We start from the raw sequence: 22,395 nt of genomic DNA on the forward strand, positions 1-22,395 counted from the left end.
CTATCTACCTAACCAACAGAAATTCCACTCTGCAGTCCTCCAGTTTACCCATCAGAACATCATGGGGACCCTTGTCAAAAGCCTAACTAAAATCCAGGTAAACATCATGTCCTAATGTTTCCCTTGCTCCTTCCCTTGCTCATTTCATGATGATGCTACAAGCTTGGTGGGCAGCAGATTAATGGCTAAGGACCAGTGTGCTACAGAATATGGCTGACCAAGAATATGGATGGAAGCTACATGATACAGACAACCTTAGCAGGTCTAAGTCTCATCAGTGCCTAGATAGCCCTTAAAGGAATACACTATGTTCTGGCTCCTTCTCTAAGAAGGAACAGGGCAAAAATGTAATAAAGGAATAATAGAGGGAGAAGCTTATAAATGAAGCTTAGATGGTAGAGAATGTGCCAATAAGAGCCAGGAGCTAAGATATCGTAACACATGTGTGAACAGAAGGCTGGAAGCAGAAAGTGTGAACTGGTTCCAGCTGAGCAAAACTGTGCTTGCCATGTGACAATCTTCAATCTACTAAAACTCCAAGTAACCCTGCTTTCCAAATGCCCTCAACTTACACCACGCTAAATGCCCTAGTGCAGATGGAGAGCCACAGGTTGGCCACCCCACCCTAGTGCTTGGTTCCCCAACATGGTGCCCATGAGCGCCGTGGCACCCACAAGTACATTCCTAGCATCTGCTGAGCTTTTCAGAAAGTAGGCCAGGCCATGTAAGGTACGCTTTTTGAGTAGCTGGTCTTATTTAAAGGAAAGGGTTTTCTTACCTGCACTAGCAGCCTCTGCAGTATCAGGAGGACTGACAAGCACTCAAGCTTTCCTTAGTTTGCATGTCCATTCTCCCTTCAGGCTTTTGTTAATTTTATTCCCCTGGAATACGGAACATGGGACACCCCTTCAGGTCTGGGCCAGAAAGGCCTTAAATTCATAATGCACTATTTGAATTAAGCTCAGAAACCAGCTGGCAATCAATGTAGATGTATTTTGCAAGTTCTCTTCAAGGATAGCCCAGCACAAAAGAGCCTCTTGTGGTGCGGAGTGGTAAGGCAGCAGACATGCAGTCTGAAGCTCTGCTCATGAGGCTGGGAGTTCAATCCCAGCAGTCGGCTCAAGATTGACTCAGCCTTCCATCCTTCAAGGTCAGTAAAATGAGTATCCAGCTTGCTGGGGGGTAAAACGGTAATGACTGGGAAGGGAATGGCAAACCACCCCGTATTGAGTCTGCCATGAAAACGCTGAAGGGCGTCACCCCAAGGGTCAGACATGACTCGGTGCTTGCACAGGGGATACCTTTACCTTTACCTTAAGAGCACGCATAGACTTGCCGGCAAGTCCAGCAAAGCAAACAGCGTTCCCCACTTGGCAAGCCATAACAGAAGTGGTTCCCATAACAGCTGATAATCTCAGAATGACTCATGCTACCAATTTACAGAAAACAACTTCAGTCAGGAGCTGGAGTTCAGAGGCAGGGTGAGGCTCCACCCCAACATTATATTTGCTGGAGTTCCTGATCATCACTTATCTAGCGACAGATTTGCACTCCAATATGCAGGTGCATGAAAAAATAGCAATTACAGACAAGAATAGCAAGCTGACTCTGAACGAATGTGGCAAGTTTCCTGGACTACTCATATGTTTGCCATCTTATCGGAGAGCTCAAAAATAGCTAGCGAGAATTCCAGTGCAATCCTCAGCTAGGTTACACCTTTCTAAAACAGGTGGCAGTCCACTTAGGATAGCACAGTGCAAGCATAGGAAGCTCACACCCTTCCGTCCAAATTGCAGTCTGACAGAAAATTCCAAACAGCACTCGCATACCTTCGACAAATTGTTTTGTTTCCTTCAAACATTCTCAAGTGTTGAAAACATCACACATATCAAAACCACAAGGTGTCATAGCCCCTCTGTTGGTCAGAGCCCACCTGGAGTACTGTGTGCAGAGGACTAAGAGGAAATATGATAACAATCTTCAAATACTTGAGGGGCTGTCATATAGAAGATGGAGCAGACTTGTTTTCTGTTGCCCCAGAGGGTCAGACCAGAACCAATGGGTTGAAATTAATTCAAGAGAATTTTCAGCTAAACATCTGGAAGAAGTTCCTGACAGAGTGATTCCTCAGTGGAACAGGCTTCCTCCGGAGGTGGTGGGTTCTCCTTCTTTGGAAGTTTTTAAGCAGAGGCTAGATGGTCATCTAACAGAAATGGTAATTTTATTAACTTAATTTGTGAATGGATGGGCAGGTAGTTGTGAGTGTCTTGCATTGTGCAGGGGGTTGGACTAGATGACCCTGGGGACCCCCTTCCAACTCTATGATTCTAGGAGTCATTCCGCAAGAGAAAACAGGCATTAGAAACAAGTGGAATTTAGTGTTCAAATCACTCATAATTAGAGAAAGCCGTGTCTTAGTGGTCCTGTGGATCGGCCTAACCAGGCAAGGTCAGTTAACAGACCCTTTTCCATTCAAACAGGAAGATACTACATGGAATTTGCTCAAATAGCCACCACATTTGTTCAGACAGCTATCATCGGAGACGAGAACGCTCTGTCGTCTGCCAAGGTATTCAAGAGCAAAAGGGAAGGTTCTTGAAGCAATACTAAATATATACTGATGAGCATGCAAAGCTGCCTTATACTGAGTCAGACCATCTGTCTAGGAACTGGCAAGAACTCACTCACCAAGGTTTCAGGCAGAGAAAGAGTCCCCCTCCCCCAGCACCTGCTACCTGAGATCCTTTTAACTGGAGAGCTACCTGGGACTGAACTTGGAACCTTCCGTATGCAAAGCAGCTGCTGTATCACAGAGCCAAAACTCTACCCCTGTTTGCCCGCTTGCAATATCAACAGCTGTAGCCAATGCCTGTAATTTATTTATTATTGATTGATTGACATATCCCTGTAAGTTCTGTATTAACCCATCAACACCTTCTGGGTTTCTTTCAGTACTTTTTTTCCTCCAGGTACTGAGGACTGGATCTGTTTCCTTGTTCACAGTGAGAAAAATATTTCGTCCTTCTTTACCCGCCCCTCCCCAAAAAACTTTGTTGGTGTCAGAGGCTTCTGAATTGGACAAAAACTGCAGCTGTGAGCTTACAGTATATCAGCATCTACTCCCATCCTGTATGCCACCCATCTGCCACGTTCTATATTGGAGGGGGAGGGCAGAATGCAGCAATGTTGGATGCCAGCCGCAGAAATTCTGGAAGGAAAGCAGGGCTGTCGCACGAGGAGCTCTGCCAGGCACACATACCAGCCCTTCCAGAAAACGGCAGACACAAACTTAAAGCCTTTCCTTTCCTGGATCTAAACCACCAATCTGTACTCAGCTTCCCAAGGAGAAGTTTTTTCTGTCTTCTGTGCAGGTTGCTGCTAAGGCAGACCCACCCTGGTTCTTTTCACGGAATCTGTAACAGCAAACCAGTTGCAGAGTGCACGTCTCATGAACACTACACGTACAGTGATTTCCCTGGTGGATGGTTTAGGGTAGCGATCCCCAACCTGTGGGCTGCGGACCACATGTGGTCCTTAGACTAATTGGAGGTGGGCCCCAAAGGAAGCCTTCTCCCCCCCCCACTGGCCCTTTACTTCATCCCCCCCAGCCCTTTACAACACACTTCATTGTTGTGGCGTGTCTGTATCTTATTTTGAAGGGATATTTAAACATTACCATAGCGATCAGAGAGAATTAGGGCAGAGGTTGAGAGTAGAGGAGTAAACTACCCCCCCCCCACCGGGCCTCAGTAAAAGGCGTTGAGTGGTCCCTGGTGAGTGGTCCCCGGCGTTGAGTGGTCCCCGGTGATAAAAAGGTTGGGGACCACTGGTTTAGGGAACCAAGCTTCAGCAACCTCACCAAAAAGGTGGCCAACCGAACACGACTTTTCAAGATATGACTGGTCTTAATCAAACTGGCAAATTCTTAAAAAAATTACTGAAGGTCAACTGAATGCACAGAGCTATGAAGGGACTCCAAATTTCTAGGCACATGAGATATATTTTAAAAAAAACACTAAAAGCCTAGGGGTTATTTTTCAAGTTGTGCTAATATTATGGAAAAGACCAAATATATTAAGGAAGTCGTATTCAGAATGGGTGGAGGACTCAGAATCCAACACTTTTGTTTTCAAGTTTCCAGTCCTGAAAGAGAATTCTGCAACACACAAGCATGCGATATCCAGGAAAAGGAGAGCTTCTTGTTCCCTCTAGATGATTTATATACAGATTAAATGATTCTGCAAACATCTGTTGATTCTGCATATTTTTACAGGCAACACAATGCAGGTTTTTTATTGTTTTAAAATACCAGCGTTAGTTTGAAGGGTATATATGTGTGTGTGTGTATATATAAAGATAAGAGCACCAACAGCTGTGATTAAAGTAAGAGCAAATGACAGAGAGAAACCTATTGGAAAGATATGAGTATGGGTAGTGTTTTTGCTTTAGAAGGCGATTACATTAGCGAGAGTCTGATAGATGTTTTCAAATACGCATCAGGCTGTGTTAAGTAGGAATAGTAACCGGTTGCTCTGTATTGCTAGCGAAGATAGGAAAACCAATAATGAGCTTAAACTGCAGGAGAAAAGATTTAGGTTAAATAACATCAGGAGATATGTGCTACCCATAAGAATAGGCTGAAAATTGGAAAAAACTACCAAGGGAGACCCTGGGATCTCACTCACAGTATGTTTTTTAAAATTACTTTGGATATAGGACTGTCAGAGAAGATTTGGTTTTTAATTAATCTTGCCCGAGTCCTCGGAATGGGTGCCAGATTCCTTCCTTAGCTACCCTCTGCTCCTCAAACAATAAAAAGTCGGTATCAACAAAAGAAAAAGGCCAAGCCCTGCAAAAGTTCAAGCTAAGCTTGTGTTTTGCCTTGCTAGCACTCCAAATGCCTTCACAGAGTGGTTTCCAAACTCCACGTTCAATGAGAAACCTTTGCACTTCTGCAACAGAACTCTTATATGTAGCAAAGGATTCAGGGTGGGCTTGCCAGGGGCAATTAGGGGTGGGGACTGCTGTGCCAGTGTCACATGACATCACACTGACATCACTTTCGGTAAAAACCAGAAGGACTAACACTCTATGGTGAAACCATAGAGTTTTTGCAAATCCTAGAGCACCCATGATGTCACTTCTGGTTTTCACAGGAAGAGCACTGGTCAGCAGATGCCCTCATACACCACCACCCCAGCACTTCAGGCACCAGCATGCAATAAGCAGGGTTGCAGGGAGGGCTCCCACGATAGCAGGACACCAGGCAATCCTAATTCAGGGACATGTTTGAGGGTGCAGTCTGTTCATTAGGGGCCTGTGGGGCTTCACCATTATCCCATGCTTACCTACAATCCACCCCATAGCATATACACGTTCAAGGATCTTCCTTTACCATTCACAATGCTAAAGAAACTTGTGATTTGCATATAATCATATGACCCTAGTCTGTTCCAGAACAGGGCTGAGAGCCTGCTCTGCAAGATGTTTTAGTTTTCATGTTAAAATTGTTTTAAACCTTTTCTCATTCTGTTACATCTTTATCTGTTGACCCAGAAAACACCTTCACTTCTTACCCCTGTTCTGGGGAATTCTCAAACTTACCTCATAAGACTATATTTCCCCATTTATGAATTTCATCTGTCAGGGCCTGCCCTAGTAACATATCCGTCACAGGTACAACAACAAAGGGAAATCCCCTGCAAGTCCTTGGACTCCAATCCACTACCTACAGATCCGGGACGATGAAATCTGGCCCCCAGACACCAGAACAAACTGATGTCTTCAAGGTTTTGTGGCACCATCTCACTTCAAAAAATCAGCCAGCTCCATTTCCAAATCAAATGAAATCACAGGGGTCATCAGCAACCATGATACATCAGAAACATGTATGCATAGTCACAACTGACATTTACATTCTGCCTTGGTACCTTCAAATATAGGTTTGGAACCAGTGAGGCACAAGCAGAAATATAAACAGACTTAGTGCAGTTCTGCTTGCACGAGATCTTCTGCAACACTTTTTCTTAGTACATCATACAATGCCCAGAAAATTTGCTTACAGAACAGTCAGCCAGAGACACTCCTTTGGATACAGCATGGTTATTTTAGCACAAGGCCTGGGGTGGGGGTTCTTCCCCCTTCTGCTTGTGCAAAGAGCCTAGGGCACACGGAATTTTTTTGGCGGATCCAAGCCACTGCCTCCACTCCACACTGTGCATGACCCATGCCACCAAAAACTCCTTCCGACCCTCCCTGTGCACTGAACATTTCTGAACGTCTTACACATCCATGGCAGCATGCTCTCCTTATATCTGCGCTACCCCCTTATCTAATGCCTTCATATTGTCTCTCGCGGCTGGAAGATGAATTACCCCAATAGATGTTCTTATCACGTGGAACACTGAACACACACGCACAGACGCAAATGTGTGTCACCGACTGCCAGAAACACTGCCGTTCTGAATTTTGGAGCCGACCGGGCTGCCGGTTTCATTGTCTCACTGACACACGCAAGGCTGCTCACCCACACCTAGTCGCAGACAGCCTCAATCCCCCCAAAAAGATTCTCTTCTTTCCGTTCGGCGGTCATTAACATTTGGTGGAACCGGTAACAAATGGCTACCAATGAGACAGCTATTGATTCTGGCTTTAACAGGTGGCTGCGTATTACACTATGATTAATAGCAGAGTAGTTTCCAAGGATGAAATCTCTCCTCCACTGAAGTCAATAGAAGCATTCCCATCGACGGAGGGGTGTGTGTGTGTGTGAAATCAACGTTGCAGCCAGCCCATTTCTGACCACTAGCATGGAGGTGTCATTCCAGAAGACGTCACAGAAAACTGACCATCATGTGTATTCAGATTCCACCTACCCTCCCAGACTAAAGATAGACAATCATGCTTAAGGGATCTGAAAGCAACATGAGGAAAGAGGCTCGGTGGCCCATGGCAAGCATGCTCATTTCTTTCGCTCACCACCAACTCCGATCAAATAGGTCTTGCAGGTTTTTCCATACTGCAAAAACCTGCAAAACCCGTCAATACAAACAACAGCAGGATGAACGTGTTTATATCATATAGACTGATTCAGGCCAAGCCTGTTGCATTCAGGAATACAACAGGCGCTTGATTAGGGGGCTGGAGTGGAAGAACTCTGCGGATGGCCTCCCCCTCCCCCCAGGACCTGGAAAGGCTGCAGGCAGGGGGAACTCACTGGCAGGGGGCAGCTCTCACATGGCCGGGATCTGCAGCCTCCGAGCCTCAGAGGGAAGTGGAAGGAGGAGGGGGTGGTCAGAGGTGGGGGAAGGAAGGTAACTGGCTGGCCGCTGGACAGACAGGCAAATCGGTTGGAGGAGGAGGCACTCAGGGGCGGGACAGCCACCCTGAGTGGGTGTTAAGCGCTGAGTGGCACTTAAACCGTGAGACACTCTCCCCCTCCTGGGCCTTACCAGAAATATATAGTGGGACAGATGTCTCTCGAAAGCTCACGCCTTAAATAAATCTTTGTTGGTCTTAAAGGTGCTACTGGGCTCTGATTTCATAACTACAGTTTCTCTTTCTCTTTAACTACCTTTCTCTTCCCGCACATGCAGCCAGAATACATGAGAGCTGCCTTATACTAGCCAGGTACAAACAACAGCCCCACTGACCACATGGGGACAAGCAGTGAGTACGCTGGCCCCATCTATGCCTTTGTGCAACTATCTGGTCATCCGCAGGGGAGACTGTGGAAAGGAAGCGGCCATACAACTCTCTGCTCCTTGTGATCGGAGTCATTTGGTAAGAAGCACTGCTGATCGCAGGTTAGGAAGGGACTCCCCAATGGCCATTTCCTCCAGTCTGTGGCTGCCAAGGAGCCAGTGTGGTGTGTTGTGCTTAAGAACAGTAGCCTCTAATAGGGAGAATGGGGTTTGATCCCCTACTCCTCCACATGCAGCCAGGGGAAGGACCTTGGGCCAGTCCCAGTTCTCTCAGAGCTGGTAGGATGGTAGGAGATTGTAAGCTGCTTTGATGGTAGGAGATTGTAAGCTGCTTTGAGATTCCTTCAGGTAATAAAAAGCAGGATACAAAACAACAACTCTTCTGCTTCTTCCAAGTCAGGCCATCGTCTTCCTAAAGTCAGCACAGTCTGCTTTGGCTAGCAGCAGCCTGCCAAGCTATTAGGTGGAGATGGAGGAAAAGTGCTGACAAGCTGCAGCCAACATATTATATTTATATACCGCCCTCCCCAGAGGCTCAGTGACCCCTTAGGGCAGGGTTAGTCAACCAATGGTCCTCCAGATGTCCATGGACTACAATTCCCATGAGCCCCTGCCAGCAAATGCTGGCAGGGGCTCATGGGAATTGTAGTCCATGAACATCTGAAGGACCACAGGTTGACTACCCCTGCCTTAGGGTATTCAGCTTGATATAGTGGTTAAAAACAGCAGCCTCTAATCTGGCAAGCTGGGTTTGATTCCCCGCTCCTCTGCATGTAGCCATCTGGATGACCGTGGCCTCATCACAGTCCTGTCAGAGCTGTTCTCACAGAGCAGTCCTGTCAGAGCCCTCTCAGCCCCGCCTAGCTCACAGGATGTCTGCTGTGGGAAGACGAAACGATTAATAAGCCACTTCAGATTCCTTCGTGTAGAGAGGAGCGGGTTATAAAAACCAATTTCTCCTTCTGTTTGAAGCAAGAAACTAATAAAGGTGCTTTGCCATGGCCTGCCTCTGCTTAGCTACCCTGGACTTCCTTGGTGGGCGCCCATCCAAGTACTAACCAGGCCTGACCCTGCTTAGCTTCTGAGATCTGACAAGATCAGACTGGACTAGACATCATCGACTATCACAGCCTTTGGAACTGGAGATGCTGAGGACTGTTTTAGTGATGTTCTACGACTGGGGTGGCCAAACTGTGGCTCTCCAGATGTTTCATGGACTATAATTACTATGAGACCCCGCCAGCATGCAGGCATGGTAACTGTAGTCCATAGATATCTGGAGAGCCACAGTTTGGCCAACCCTGTCCTATGGTACAGCCTTGCGAAGATTCTTTGTTTTCAGTATAGACTGGTGCTAAGGCTTCTGATAGTTGCTTTGATCGTAATAGATGTCTGCTTGCTTTTTTGAGGGCAGTACAGTACCTTTGGGGAAAAGCTGGCGGCTATAAGCTTCAACGAAGAAAATAAGGGATTAAATGATAACATTTCAGGTGACACAAGCTCACCAGAGGAGGGGCTGAGCATTCTGCTTGTTCTGCAAAATCCCAGGGTCATGGATGGCATCTTATAAATTAATGATGCAACTGCACTGGCGAAACAGATTTTGACCTCACCAGGACACAGAACTGCAGCCGAACCATGACAACTTCTTCCCGGAACAAAACTGCTAATCCATGTTGGGCGGCAGCTGTCAAGATTCAAATGCAGCTACATGTGGCGATTCCCCCAACAGAAGGGCCCCAATCTTAAGAAGCACCAAACTGTACAGCAGGAAGAAAGTCGCCTGCATATTTACGGGCAAATAATTGCCAAGTGATTGTGTCTCCTGAACTCCCATTTATCCTAACAATTCCTACATGGCATCTTATTCAGTCTCCCTCCATCTAAATTAATTTTTTGCTACCAAAAAAAAAAGAAGAAGAAGAACTCGCATAATGCAGACCGAGAGATTTTAATGTAGATATTTTTGCAATTTCTCTCTCTCTCGTTTCCCCCCCAGGATGTCCTCCTTGCATCTGCTGCGCTGCTCCTCTATCTCTGCGACAAGTCTCTTTCTTTCTCATACCCAATCCTCAGGCTTTATTATGAGCTGACTATCATGTATAGGACAGATGACGGCGCTGATAAAAGCAATAGCCTCCTATATAAAGCACAAGTATTTTGTTACAATCCAGGAGGGAAATCTCACTAGACTTGCCACTCATAGAGAGCATGCAAGTTTGTAGTATCTAAGCAATACAAGCTGACATGCCGCATGACAGGCAGCGGGAGAAAAAGCAATGCATATGCATGCCCGCAAAATTAACTAGTGAACAGCTAGGCTGTTATTTATTCAATTGTGTGTATAATACACACATCTGTAGCTTCCATTACCCCGGTGTTACAGGCCCTCCGCTGGTGTAGATGCGCATGAAATCGGCCCACTGTAAATTGCACTGTGCATGCTACCGCTAAGCACTTATACATGCTGCATTTCACATGTCATGTCACAAAGCCGGAGGAAGAAAATGCCGCAAATGGAGTTAAGCGGATCTCAAAGAGAAAGCGGACAAAACGAAGCACGGGTTATTGTTGCTGCGGAAAATGGAAAGGCGTCCGGTCCCAAAATTCCAGAATATTGCACATAGGTGGCAACTTCAGCATGATAGGTCTGGGAGGTGAGAGTAAGAACTGGATCGGAAGTTATAGGGGCATTTACAGGCTTATAGCACTGAGCAGAGTTACAGCTTCCCCGCCCCATTGATCTGAGTGGATTTAGTTTGATGACTATTGATGATAGGACTATTGATGATTCCTATTGATGATAGGAATAGGCTGCCTAAGGAGGTGGTGAGCTCCCCCTCACTGGCAGTCTTCAAGCAAAGGTTGGATACACACTTTTCTTGGATGCTTTGGGCTGATCCCGCGTTGAGCAGGGGGTTGGACTAGATGGCCTGTGTGGCCCCTTCCAACTCTATGATTCTATGACTCAGCTCATGATGGTATTTTTAACTCCTAACCACTTCATGAAGGATTCCCGGTCTATGGGTAACTGCCTTGATAGCCAAATGGAACCCTAAGCGGTAGCTGGAGGAATGGACAACAAAGGAAGGATGTTCCCTGGTTACCTGGTTTAAGAACTTCCCCAAGGAATCTCTTCTATATTAAGTCCTATAGACCAGGGGTAGTCAAACTGCGGCCCTCCAGATGTCCATGGACTACAATTCCCAGGAGCCCCTGCCAGCGAATGCTGGCAGGGGCTCCTGGGAATTGTAGTCCATGGACATCTGGAGGGCCACAGTTTGACTACCCCTGCTATAGACACTAAAAACATTATATAAATACTAAAAAGTTATTATTGAGCTTGTCACTGCTGGAAACAGGACACTACTCTGGATGGATGTTTCATTTGGTCCAGCAGGGTCAATATTACAGGACAAAAAAAAGCACAATTTGTATCACAAATTTACCCCCACTCCACCCCAAAGAAGGGATACAACATTTATAACCCAAATCCTCCACTGCAAATGAATTTAAGCCCCATACGTATGTTACACTCCACACAAGTACCCTCTGGCCTCAAAACTGTGCAGCTGGCCCCACAGGTAGATTTTCCCTTTGCATTTTAAAACATTGGGCATAACAAGGCAGTAGTTCGAATATGGAGGGAAGGTGACACAGTATAGCCCAGTCTCAGCAGATCTCAGAAGCTAAGCAGAGAGACCAGCAAGGCAGGCTTGTCAGAGGAGAGCAATGGCAGACCACCTCTGCTTCTCACTTCCCTGGAGAGTTCCTTCCTGGGGTTGCCATAAGTTGATTGCGACAATACTACACACACACACAGAACACTGTGTTGTTTTTGTGAATAATCCCATTCCACCTTTGCCCTGACCTTGATGGGCCAGGCTAGCTCAATCTCATCAGATCTCAGAAGATACACAGGGTTAGCCCTGGTTAGTATTTGGAAGTCCAGGGTTGTTACACACAATACACAATACAGGGTTGTTTCTAAAGCACCAGGGAGCAGCAAGAGAGTCCAGGGCTGTTCCACAGAGGCAGTCAACAGCAAACCTTCTCTGAACTATTCTTGCCTTCAAAAATCCTACTGTCAGCCGTGACTCGATGGTACTGCCCATTTGAAAATAGAAAGGTCAGTCTTGAAAAGAAAGCACAAAGCCAAAGGAATCCCCTGCATTCCCTGGGGCACAGCCAGAATACTGGCATACCAGAAGCTGCTATGGTAGGTATAAGGGGGGCAGAATATACAATAGTGGGCACACACCAAAGGAGAGACCCAACAAACCTCAAAGGAAGTGAGTAAAGGAGATAGGATACCTACAGTACGACCACAGGCACCGTTACACCCCCTCAAGCGGTGATACTCACTTGGAGCAAGGAACCACCTGTGGCTGTTCTGACCACTATTCCTCCTCGTATTTCAGGAAAGGAGGCAAGAACTTTGCCCAGTGGGGCCTGGCCTGGTAGGTGCTCCCCACTTTGCAACAGACATTGCTGGAGGAACAGCTATGCTGCAAGCGTCCCCAAGTTGCAGGCCACATTCTAAGGACATAAATGAATGTGGTTGCTTTAGCTGATGGCAATTGCTGAAGTGGCTTTCCGCAAGCTTTTTCACAGTCAGAGTAGTTCAGCAGTGGAATAGGCTGCCTAAGGAGGTGGTGAGCTCCCCCTCACTGGCAGTCTTCGGGCAAAGGTTGGATACACACTTTTCTTGGATGCTTTAGGATGCTTAGGGCTGATCCTGCGTTGAGCAGGGGGTTGGACTAGGTGGCCTGTATGGCCCCTTCCAACTCTATGATTCTATGATTCTAAGCTGTGGACCGATTACCGTAGCTATAAGCAACTGACTTGGAAGTGTAACTCTGCTCTGAATGCCATGCTTGTGTCTAGGTCAGGTTCCTGTGAACATCCCGTTAGAAAATTCCTTTCACCTGCTGCCATTCCTTTTGCTCCTGGTTCTGAGACTTGTGGCTATACCCTGGAAGAACATTCCGCCCCACCAATACGAACCCGCTGGTGATCCCTGGCCTGAGAGATGTACATTTCTGCCCTGAGAGATGTAAATAAATAAATTTAGCCTCAACCAGGGCTAGGGCCTTCTCAGTCCTGGCCCCAACGTGGTGGACTGAGCTGCGGGCCCTGCAGGAAATGTCACAGTTCCAAAGAGTTTGTAAGACAGAGCTCTTCCACTAGACATTTGGTTGGAGCCAATGAAGTGGCTGAACATCACCAGCAAGGGCCCTCCTCTGCACCCTTCTCCCGTCTTGGACTGACTGCGAGCAGACTGACTATTATATTTGTCAGCGAGAGTGAAGTCTTCATTTTTAAAGGATTCAAAATTTTGAATAGTTTTTACTGCTTAATAAGTTGTTTTACTGAACTGTTCAAACTGCCCTGAGACAGCTATGCCAAGAGAGGCGGCCATAGAAAAATAGATAAATAAATAGCTACCTACCAAGCTAGATGTGAAGATCAACCGGCCCAAGCAAGCAAAACTCATCTGGCCTAACTGTAGGCTCATGGCAGGATTCACCCATAACTATTCCCAATTTTGTTCCTTTAACACAAGGGTAGTCAACCTGTGGTCCTCCAGATGTCCATGGACTACAATTTCCATGAGCAAATGCTGGCAGGGGCTCATGGGAATTGTAGTCCATGGACATCTGGAGGACCACAGGTTGACTACCCCTGCTTTAACAGGTTAAAATCAACAAAAATGTATTAAAAGGTTTGTTCGTATCTTATTCATCTTCCCAACTTTGTCTCTGTAATTTCTATTTTAGAGATGGAGGAACTAAAACTAATAGAGGCCTAGTCAGATTCATAGTGGATTAGAAAAGTAACCTGCATCATAAGGGGCCATGTCCAGTATTCTAACCCCTGGAACACATAAGATGTCATCTTGACCAGTTCTCTGGAGAGGTGCCATAGAAATCTTCCAAATAAATAATTAAATCTTGAAGTCTAATAGCCAACTGCCCATCAGCCAGCTTTGATTTTCATACTGATTTAATGTAAACCAAATTAAGCCTTGGATCACACCATGCTGAGGTGGTGGCTGGTATAGAACCTGCGAATTCCCATTCTGCCTGGTTCCAATTCTACCACAGAAGCTGGTTGGTTGACCTTGGGCCAGACACACACACTCCGAGTCTAATCTACCTCACAGGCTTTTTGTAAGGATAAAATGGAAGAGAAGAGTGATATAAGCCACTCTAAGACCCCACTGGGGAGAAAGGCAGAACATAAATGTGGGAAATGCATAAATATTCAAAACGTTCCCTATATTTATATCTTAATGGGATTGGCCAGATGCCTTACGTTTCATAATTCATTGCAGCTTCCATTATGGAAAGCAGCAGATCTTTTCTGCTAAGCCTTTTAACCTAGGAGGGTCGTGAATGTGTGTCAGTGTGGCTTCAGAAGAGGTAGCCTATGAATGTCTATTTCAGAACTAAAATGTACATTCAGAGAAAAATGTGTCCGTATAGTCACAGGTCCATCATGGTATGAAAGAACCCCCCATTCTGATAACTCATGAGCACCTAGTGCAGTGTAAAAGCTTGAGGAATGAACCAGGACTGGAGAAGTCCTACCACAAGGCCTCATTCAGCTACGAAACTCATGAGGGTGACCCTTGGGTCAGTCACACACACACACTCAGTTTAACCCACTTCTAAAGGTTACTGTGAGGATTAGACAAGATTAAACCTATGGCCTTCCAAGCTCCGAGAAGGGCTGTATACAAGTATATCAGAGACAGCTGAAGAAAAAATAAAGACCAGAAGTACGACACAAAGCCAAAAGCTGCAAAAAAAGGAACCTAATAAGTTTTTAAACACAGTGGAAAGTGACCAGAAAGTGAGATAGTCCCTAAATAAGGGCATGAAGGAGGAATAAGCAGTAAAGTTAGAGTCGGCTTGGCAAAAACGGCGAGAGCAGTAACTTCTTAACAATAGTGAAACTAAATGGATTACCGGAATGGGCTCTCACCAAATGAATGAGGATCTTAATATGTAAAATGTAAGATCGCCCGCAGCGATCAAGGGAAGAAAGGTTTTGCAGCCACGCACGAATGAGCGCGGCATGTTCTTTTACAGTACTAGACCTTTACTAGGTCTTTACAGTACTTGCTTGAGAAACTTAAAATCAGCAGACTCTTCCACTGCATCTCACTGGCAGGCCCAAGGTATCTTCCAAACGTTACTACAGGAACCAGGCCTCCAACGTCCTCCAAGAATATCAAAACAATTCACATCACAGATGCTCTCCAATGGAAGAAAAAATTATTAGATTTGCTATCATAATCCACCGGCCAGCATAGTACTATACCCCCATAATTACAAATCCTGCCGCCCTGAAGTTTTTAATTGCATTTGCACTACAGAGACACGATTTTATATACCGCAAGGAGTTGTAAAGAGAACGGAATCCCTCCAAAACGATGCTATGCAAAGTTATCTGCCTCCTAAGCTTCCCCGGGTCATTAATATTTCACTTTCATATAGCCCTGAACCGGTTTTGGAACATGCTTCCGTCTTATCCTCTTTTAAGGCATAAGCAAAAGGAAATGTTTGAAGCAAGCACTGGTAAACCTTTTCCTCGTCTTTTTTCCCCCCTCCTCCCCTCCTTGTTCTCTCTTTCTCCACCTCGGCCTCTTGAGAATTTTAACACTTGAAGTACAACATATACCAGAAGGAGAGAAGCAGAGGAAGGGGGGGTGGACCCAAGTCTGGCTTTGAACCACTTCTCAAAAAGGAAGGTTTTGCAATTGTTTTGTCATCGCATTCTGCTGTGAAAATGCCGAAAAAGCAAAACCAGTACAAGTCATGCTGGCAGAATGAAAGGGAAAGCATAGGAAGTGCCACGGAACCTCAGATTGGCAAATATTTTGTGAATGGAACCAGATAACAAGCTGGATGGCTGAAATGCCCCAGCCATGTCTCAATCCTGGTATCCTGGAACCAGATACCAAGCTGGATGGCTGAAATGCCCCCAGCCATGTCTCAGTCCTGGTATCCTCCAGCCCTTTTGCCATCCTTAGGACTCCCCCCCCTGGTCTACCTGGAGTCTCTGTTCTCCTTTCCTTCTGTGTCCCCAGAACCATGGCTCTTTGGCCAGCTCCCTGTCTGGCTTCAATTGCATTCTGACCCGCAGTAAAAGCACTCCCGCATAGCCTCACTCACTCTGGGGCTAATCTGGCAACAGACAGCGCATACTGAACAGGAAAGTCATGCTGCAAAGGAGAATTTGATAGATTAGTCATTTTGAATCTCTGGGCTCTGTACTCCCCAGGTTCCAGCAGAGTGAAATCTGTTGCACAAGGACATTCGGTAGCATTCCATCCTGGAATAGGCAAAGAAAATTGATCCTCTTGAGTACCCGGCATCATGCTTCTGTTTTTTTTCGTGTCTGAAATCACCCCAGAGCCACACTGTTGCTAAAATGATGCATTATCGGAAGCCTAATGGTCTTCATAAGCTTTTCCCCTTCCCCCCCCCATCATTAAATGTGCAATTATGCTATCTCCGGCACTGTACAGCTTCTCCCGTGCTTCACGAAAAAGGCGCAGGTACGCATCACAGTTCAGAGTGTGCACATGAACCATCTAGGAACGTGTGCGTCATCATCCGGCGACACCGTCTCCCTATTCAAATCTCAAGGAGGAAACTCCGATTTCTGCCTCAGTCCGGACTTCCCCTTCTTAAGACAGCAACAGGACATATAAGGGACATGCATGCTGCTTCTACAAACAACAAGGATCTAAACACAGCATTGAAACCACCATGGTAAACTGGCTCGGAGCCAGCTGTGTGCCAAAGCCCAAACTGGAGGTTGTTGATGCTGCCTTCTGCACTTTCAGGGCCTGGTCTCCCCTATTTGAAACGGGCCAACCCCTCTTTTAGGGCCCCAGTCCTGCAGCTGACCTTTGTTCAAGATGCAGCACCCAAAGGCCCATTGGCACATATGGAATCTTCCCAGGACTCACCCTCCAATTGCTACCCAGTGCATCTCCACCGCACAACCTGTCATTTTCCACATCTGTTGAGCCTGGGTCATGATTGCCACCCCTTGGCCAGAGCCAAGGCGGCAGGAAAGAGGCGGCCACATGTTGGGAGGTCATCCGGCACGCAGCACGCCCGCGGGGGCCACAGGTCTCCCCGAAGGCACGACTTGGCCGTGCTGGGAGAAGAAATCTCGCTAGTCAGCAGCCGCTTCATCCCTGCAAAGTCCAGACCTCCCCCAAAGGAGCACCGCCACAAAGCGATCTGCTCCCCCGCCTAATCCCAATCGCCGCGGCCGACTTGCTCGAGCCAAGCTCGGTCAAATCCTCGGGATCAGGACGCCTGACAGACACACACATACAAGGCTATGCGGTTCTCTCCACCACCACCACCACCCTCCCCTCCCGGCAGCCGCGGCTACTCCGTGCAATAACCTACCGGCTCTGCCTTCTCCTCCTCCGGCGTCTCTCCCAATCAGCTGCCACTACCGCCTGCCCAGCCCCGGATCTACCTGCAGGACTGCAAGGAATCTTATTCCCCCCAAATAAAAAGCCTGCTTTGCACCACTTGTCACTCTCCATCTGTTCTCCGAGCCGCTGCACTTTTCTGTCAAAAAAAAAAAAAAAGAATCTGCGTCCCGCCCACCCAAAGCAAAAAAATTATATATATATGCAACAAACCACATGCATTTTCCAAGCCGGCAAAAACGCAGATCTCCCAAACTGGGTGGGGAAAGGGGGTGGGGGGCACCAGAAGCGGGCAATTGACCCCCCCACACACATCTACCAGGAGGTGCGCATCACTTCGCCTCCCTCCCCAGGTGGGTGCTTGGCCAGGAGGTGAGCCCAAGTACCTTTTGCCGCTGCCGGGTGCCTCGACTTCTTGGGCGCCTTTGCGGAAGGGACCGCTGGAAGTCTCTCCCAGGGACCCCCACCAAACTCCCTCCTCCTTCTCCTCCGCCTCGGTCCTTTCGAGGTCCCCCAAAGAGCCGGGCAGCTCCCCCAAAATAAATCCCCTCCGGGGCGAGCGGCAAATTAATCCTTCCCGCGGCGGGCCGGCTCTGCGGCGGCGGCGGCTTCGCAGGCACTCATGTTGGGGCTGTGCGTCGCGCGCGAGGGTGCCGAGCCTGTGCGGCGGGCGGATTGGCAGCCGGCGCTGTTTGTGGCAAGACCGGAGGGAGGGGAGAGAGAGAGGGAGAGAAGAGAGCGCCAAGGAGAAGACGGGGCGGGACTAAGGGGGCGGCGCTTGCGGGAGGGCGCGAGCGGGGAGCGGGCGGCGCCGTGCCACCTTGCTGCGAGCGCGCTGCGGAGGGAGAGAGGCTCTCTGCGGCGCGGCAGGGGAGAGGCAAGCGGCACAGCGGAGCCCGCGGACGCGCCGGATTGCCAGGAGGAGCCTCACCTTGCTGAGCTCTGAGTCAGCGGGGCTGGTTTGGCTTCGCTTCGCCTCGCGCCTCGCTCTTCCTCCTTCGGCTTCTGGAGCCACACTTGAGGAGGAGAAGCAGCAGCAGTGCTGCAGAAGAAGAGGGGAAATCCAGAGCAACGCCTCAGTGTAAACGGACTGGGCTCTTTCCTCCTCCTCTGCTCTCCCCCCCCCCTTTTCTGCTCCTTATCTGCCACCGTTTGTTTGCTCAGGTGTGCTTAATCTATTTTGGGCCGGGGGGAAAGGCTGAGAGCGATCTCCCCCCCTCCCCCCCTTCCCTTATTTTTTTAAAAAATGTTGTTTGGAAGCCGCCTTCAAATGTCCTTACCGCGGATTAGTTGTTCCTCTTTTACTCTTGAATCTCCCCCTTGTTCCGACTGGTGCTTTTCTGCTGGTGACTGGAGGCTATTCCCCTGTAGGGATTGGGAGTCCCCAAGCAAGACGTGGTAACTATTCCGGATTAACCAGTCTGCAGCAAAAAAGGATATACAGAGTATAGCGGGCGAGGCACCATAAGTATGTGGTGCTGCACATATGAAGCAGAGGACCTGGGAGGCTCAGCTGTGGTAGCCTAAAAGGAGTTGATCAGCTTTGTCCTTGATGCTGAGTCAAGGTCACTGGAAGGTCATTTTGTGCACAGAAGCCTGGCACCATGCATGACCATTTTCACCTGCATGTATGATGTGGGAGAGGCATTTCTGACTGGTAGTAATGGCTGGGAGCATGAACCTGGTGCGCACAACAGTTGTTTTTTAGGCTATGCTGATCTGCAGTGAATGGCAGTGTCTTGAAGGGAGAAGAAGGCATCTTTACAAGGACATGCTTTGGGAAGAGAAAGCCAGCTACAGAGTCCAGGGACCTTGGGCTGGTTAATATCTCCTGTCTGCCTGGAGATTTGTATATGTGTGTGGGTACACAAGTGAATGGATTTGGGGTAAATTATTCTTCTCAAAGCCTGCTTGACTCCAGAGGAACCCCAAGGAAAGCAAAGCAAACTCCTGCCGAGGAAACGTGGACCCGTCCGGTATATTAATTAACTTGATGTTTGCTACCAACCAGGATGTACCCTATTGCCAGATGTCCTTTATTTTAAAGCAGAGATAACCTGTTTCTGTTCTCCAATGTGTTGCCCTGTTGTGTATCTTACTGCCAGATCCAACCTCCTCATGTGTAGGTGGAAAAGAACTTTTGAGGTTACTTATTCAGGCATAGCTGGTTGATGCTGCCTTTGAGGTTTGCACCTCAGCTGTGTTATGTGGAATCTCTCTCACACACCCAGGGAGAGAGGGAGGGAGATTCCATTTCTTTATTGGGGGAATATTTGGTTAACCATGTCTTAGGTTAAAATTTAGCCCAGGAAAATTGGACTGGACTGGATCCAAGGGCTTCCAGTTAGTCAGCCCAGGGTTTTTTTAAGTCTCATATTCCAGAGCATCGGAAATCAATACACTTTTATTTAGAAATACACTTGTTGTTCTAGAACACCACAGCACAATGATAGCCCTTCGTTTTGGACCTGTGATCCAGCATCCTGAAAGAGAGAACTCCTGTAGAAGCTAAGCTGTTGAGAGAATGGCTTCTGTTCTTAATTGTGCCATGAATCTTCCATTTAACTCTCAAACAAAACCTACCCTTGACTGTATTTGCCGATATAGGGCCCTGTTAGTCTCTAGACTTGTTTCCCCCTCCCATCTGTTTTTTTCTTTCATTGCTGGAATTTAAATTGTACACTGTTTAGGACAAGAACCTATTTTTTGACATTTGTTGCTCTGTGAAGTGCCTTGCTGCTGACTCTTATTCCAATAAAATAAGTCATGTTTGTATTCCATTAATTTTTTCATTCTGCTTACTATAATTAGGTTGAAGCTACAATCACTCGCCCACTGCAGTCTACAATATGGATCTAATAATAGCAGCCTACTATGCAGAGTTGTAAGGATTACCAAGGTAATCTGTGGGAAGCAACATTTCAAGTGCCATAGGGACATTAACAGGGCATACTTTTACTTTTAGCGCCTTCTGGATCCGTTCGTATAAACATATGGCTGGTTTGTATTTCCTACATTGCAATCCTAAACAGAGTTATGCCCTTTTAAGCCCACTGATGTCAATGGACTTCAAATGACATAACTCTGCTTCAGATTGTGTTGCTAATTTCAGTCCCCTTGGCCACAACCACCCTGTTCATCCTTGAGGATCCACAGCAGCGTGCATCATTTGGGACCAACAAATCTTGAGGACCGCCTTCTCCCACTGTTACTCCGATCATCTTTGGTAGCCCTGCTTCACTTGCCTTTGCCATCTGAGGCTAGATGGGAGGTAACCCAAGAAAGGGCCTTTTCATTCATGGAACCAATTGTAATTGTGTAATTCTTTCCCCAGGGGGATTGTCTGTCTCCCTCTGTAAGGCCAAAAAAGAAGCAACTGTTGGCATCTTCCATCAGCAGGTCAAGACTTTTTGTGTTGCTTTGCATGCCTCCAGGAGTGGTTTAAAGATTCATGGGGGCCTGTAGCACCAGTTTAATGATTTGCAGGGCCCTGGCAGAGTACAATTGCAGTGGGGGCAGCCAGATTGGGGGGGGGGGCTTTCCCACACAGTGGAAAGAGGTGTTATTCCAGGTGTCCTTAAAGAGGGAAAAGCAGAGAGGAGAGCAGCTATGGTCCTGATCCGGGGGTGGGGGAGGCATCATGCAGAGCCCCTGGAAGCACGGGTCCCTTAGCACTTGCTATATGGATAAGTGAGTCCTGCATACCTCCAATAATGGTTATGGCTCTTCTCCCTGGTTCCGCTGTTGTTTTTGAATATATATTTTATTGAATTATTTTATAATTGTAAATGTTTTAAATTGTTCCAATGTTTTACTGTGTTTATGTTTGCCACACTGGAGAACCTGATTGGGTGGAATGGTGGCATCAAAATGCCTTGATAATAATTCTCCTCTCCAACAACCCTTGGGTTTGGCTGACAGTGTGAGACTAGCCCCAGGTCCCTTAGCAAGCTTCCATCGCAGAGTGGAGATTCAAACCTGATCTGACACGGTATCCACTGGACCACAGGGGCAAATTAATCTAAGCACAGCACATTTCTTTGCCCTTCATATCCTGGGATTCTCAATATGTTTTGCCTTTTGTGTTTGCAGTAAAAATACTGGTTTTTGAACAAGCCTGGCCAATGATGACAATTTAAAGCGTACAAGCCACAATGGTTAATGATGAACAGTGCAATCCTAAACAGAACTGTGCCCTTCAGTGGATTTAGGATGCTCTGGGCTGATCCTGCATTGAGCAGGGGGTCGGACTAGATGGCCTGTATGGCCCCTTCCAACTCTATGATTCTGTGATTCTGTAAAGGTGGTGATTTATAGCAACCCCTAATGGGTTTTTCTAGGCCAGAGGTGAACAGAACTAGTTTGCCCTTACCTGCCTCTACTTAGGATTGCACTGAATTTTTGCCAGCTCATTTTGATGTAAATCCCAAAATGGTTACTTTTCATATTCACACAAGCCAGTTATTCCAGATTCAAAGCAGCATATTTACAGCTGGCGCGCCTACACAAACACAGAAAGGAAGTGAAAAGGGAGAAGTTAGATTTATTTGTGTACTTTCAGTTTTTGCTGAATGTTGAATGATTTTGCGCTTCTTAGTGGGATGAATCATAGCCAGCTGTGGAAAAGCACTTAACTTCTGGCCAATAGCTTACCATAAGTGATGGGGGAGGTTTTGCTAGGCCCTAATCGTTCAGGGATTGTGCTTGTTAACGTTATGCATCTCAGGGCCCCGGTGACTTCATTAACTTTTAAATTTTAGCAGGAGGAAAGGAGGTTGTGTTTGTATATTCTTTTGATCTGCTTAATAAATGTAAGATATATTTAAAATTGGCAAGAATGAATATAGTTTTTTTTTAATCATGCCACCATATTAAGGAGATTCAGAGGCAATTAAAATAGATCCTCACGCTTACCTTGTGGCATATAAATGGTAATACAGTCCCAGCAGCAATCCAAATAGCTGTCTTGTAAAGGGTCACCCATATATGTACAGTCAGTTCTTAGCATATTACTGTAGATGAACCCTTCTAAACTTTTTATCGGTGAAACATTCTTCAGACTTCAAGAAACCACAGAAGTGGTACAATCATGCAGAATACGATTGGGAGGCATAGCTGTGTACACACCTACCTGGGGCCCCTCCCCTACCCAACCAGGACCCTCATTAGCCACCCGATAAATGTTTAACAACTTTTAAAAACATATAAAAAAGTAACACTCCC

At 46.9% G+C, this 22,395-nt stretch overlaps 1 protein-coding gene across 3 annotated transcripts in view; it reads right to left on the reverse strand.

Annotated features, from left to right (window-relative positions):
* Positions 1-18,188, reverse strand: part of CCSER1 (coiled-coil serine rich protein 1) — a 739,837-nt gene extending 721,649 nt beyond the window's left edge. The window contains exon 1 of one of the 3 annotated variants that reach the window (XM_077300888.1): positions 18,104-18,188. The gene's annotated coding sequence lies outside the window, so the exon portion shown is untranslated. Of the gene's footprint in view, positions 1-17,143; positions 17,269-17,558; positions 17,866-18,103 lie in introns of those variants that run through there. The other 2 variants (XM_077300887.1, XM_077300889.1) reach the window with 2 other exon arrangements.
* Between the last annotated feature and the right edge of the window lie 4,207 nt (positions 18,189-22,395).

This window comes from Paroedura picta, chromosome 10, assembly GCF_049243985.1.
Source record: "Paroedura picta isolate Pp20150507F chromosome 10, Ppicta_v3.0, whole genome shotgun sequence".
In the NCBI taxonomy this organism is placed as follows: domain Eukaryota; kingdom Metazoa; phylum Chordata; class Lepidosauria; order Squamata; family Gekkonidae; genus Paroedura; species Paroedura picta.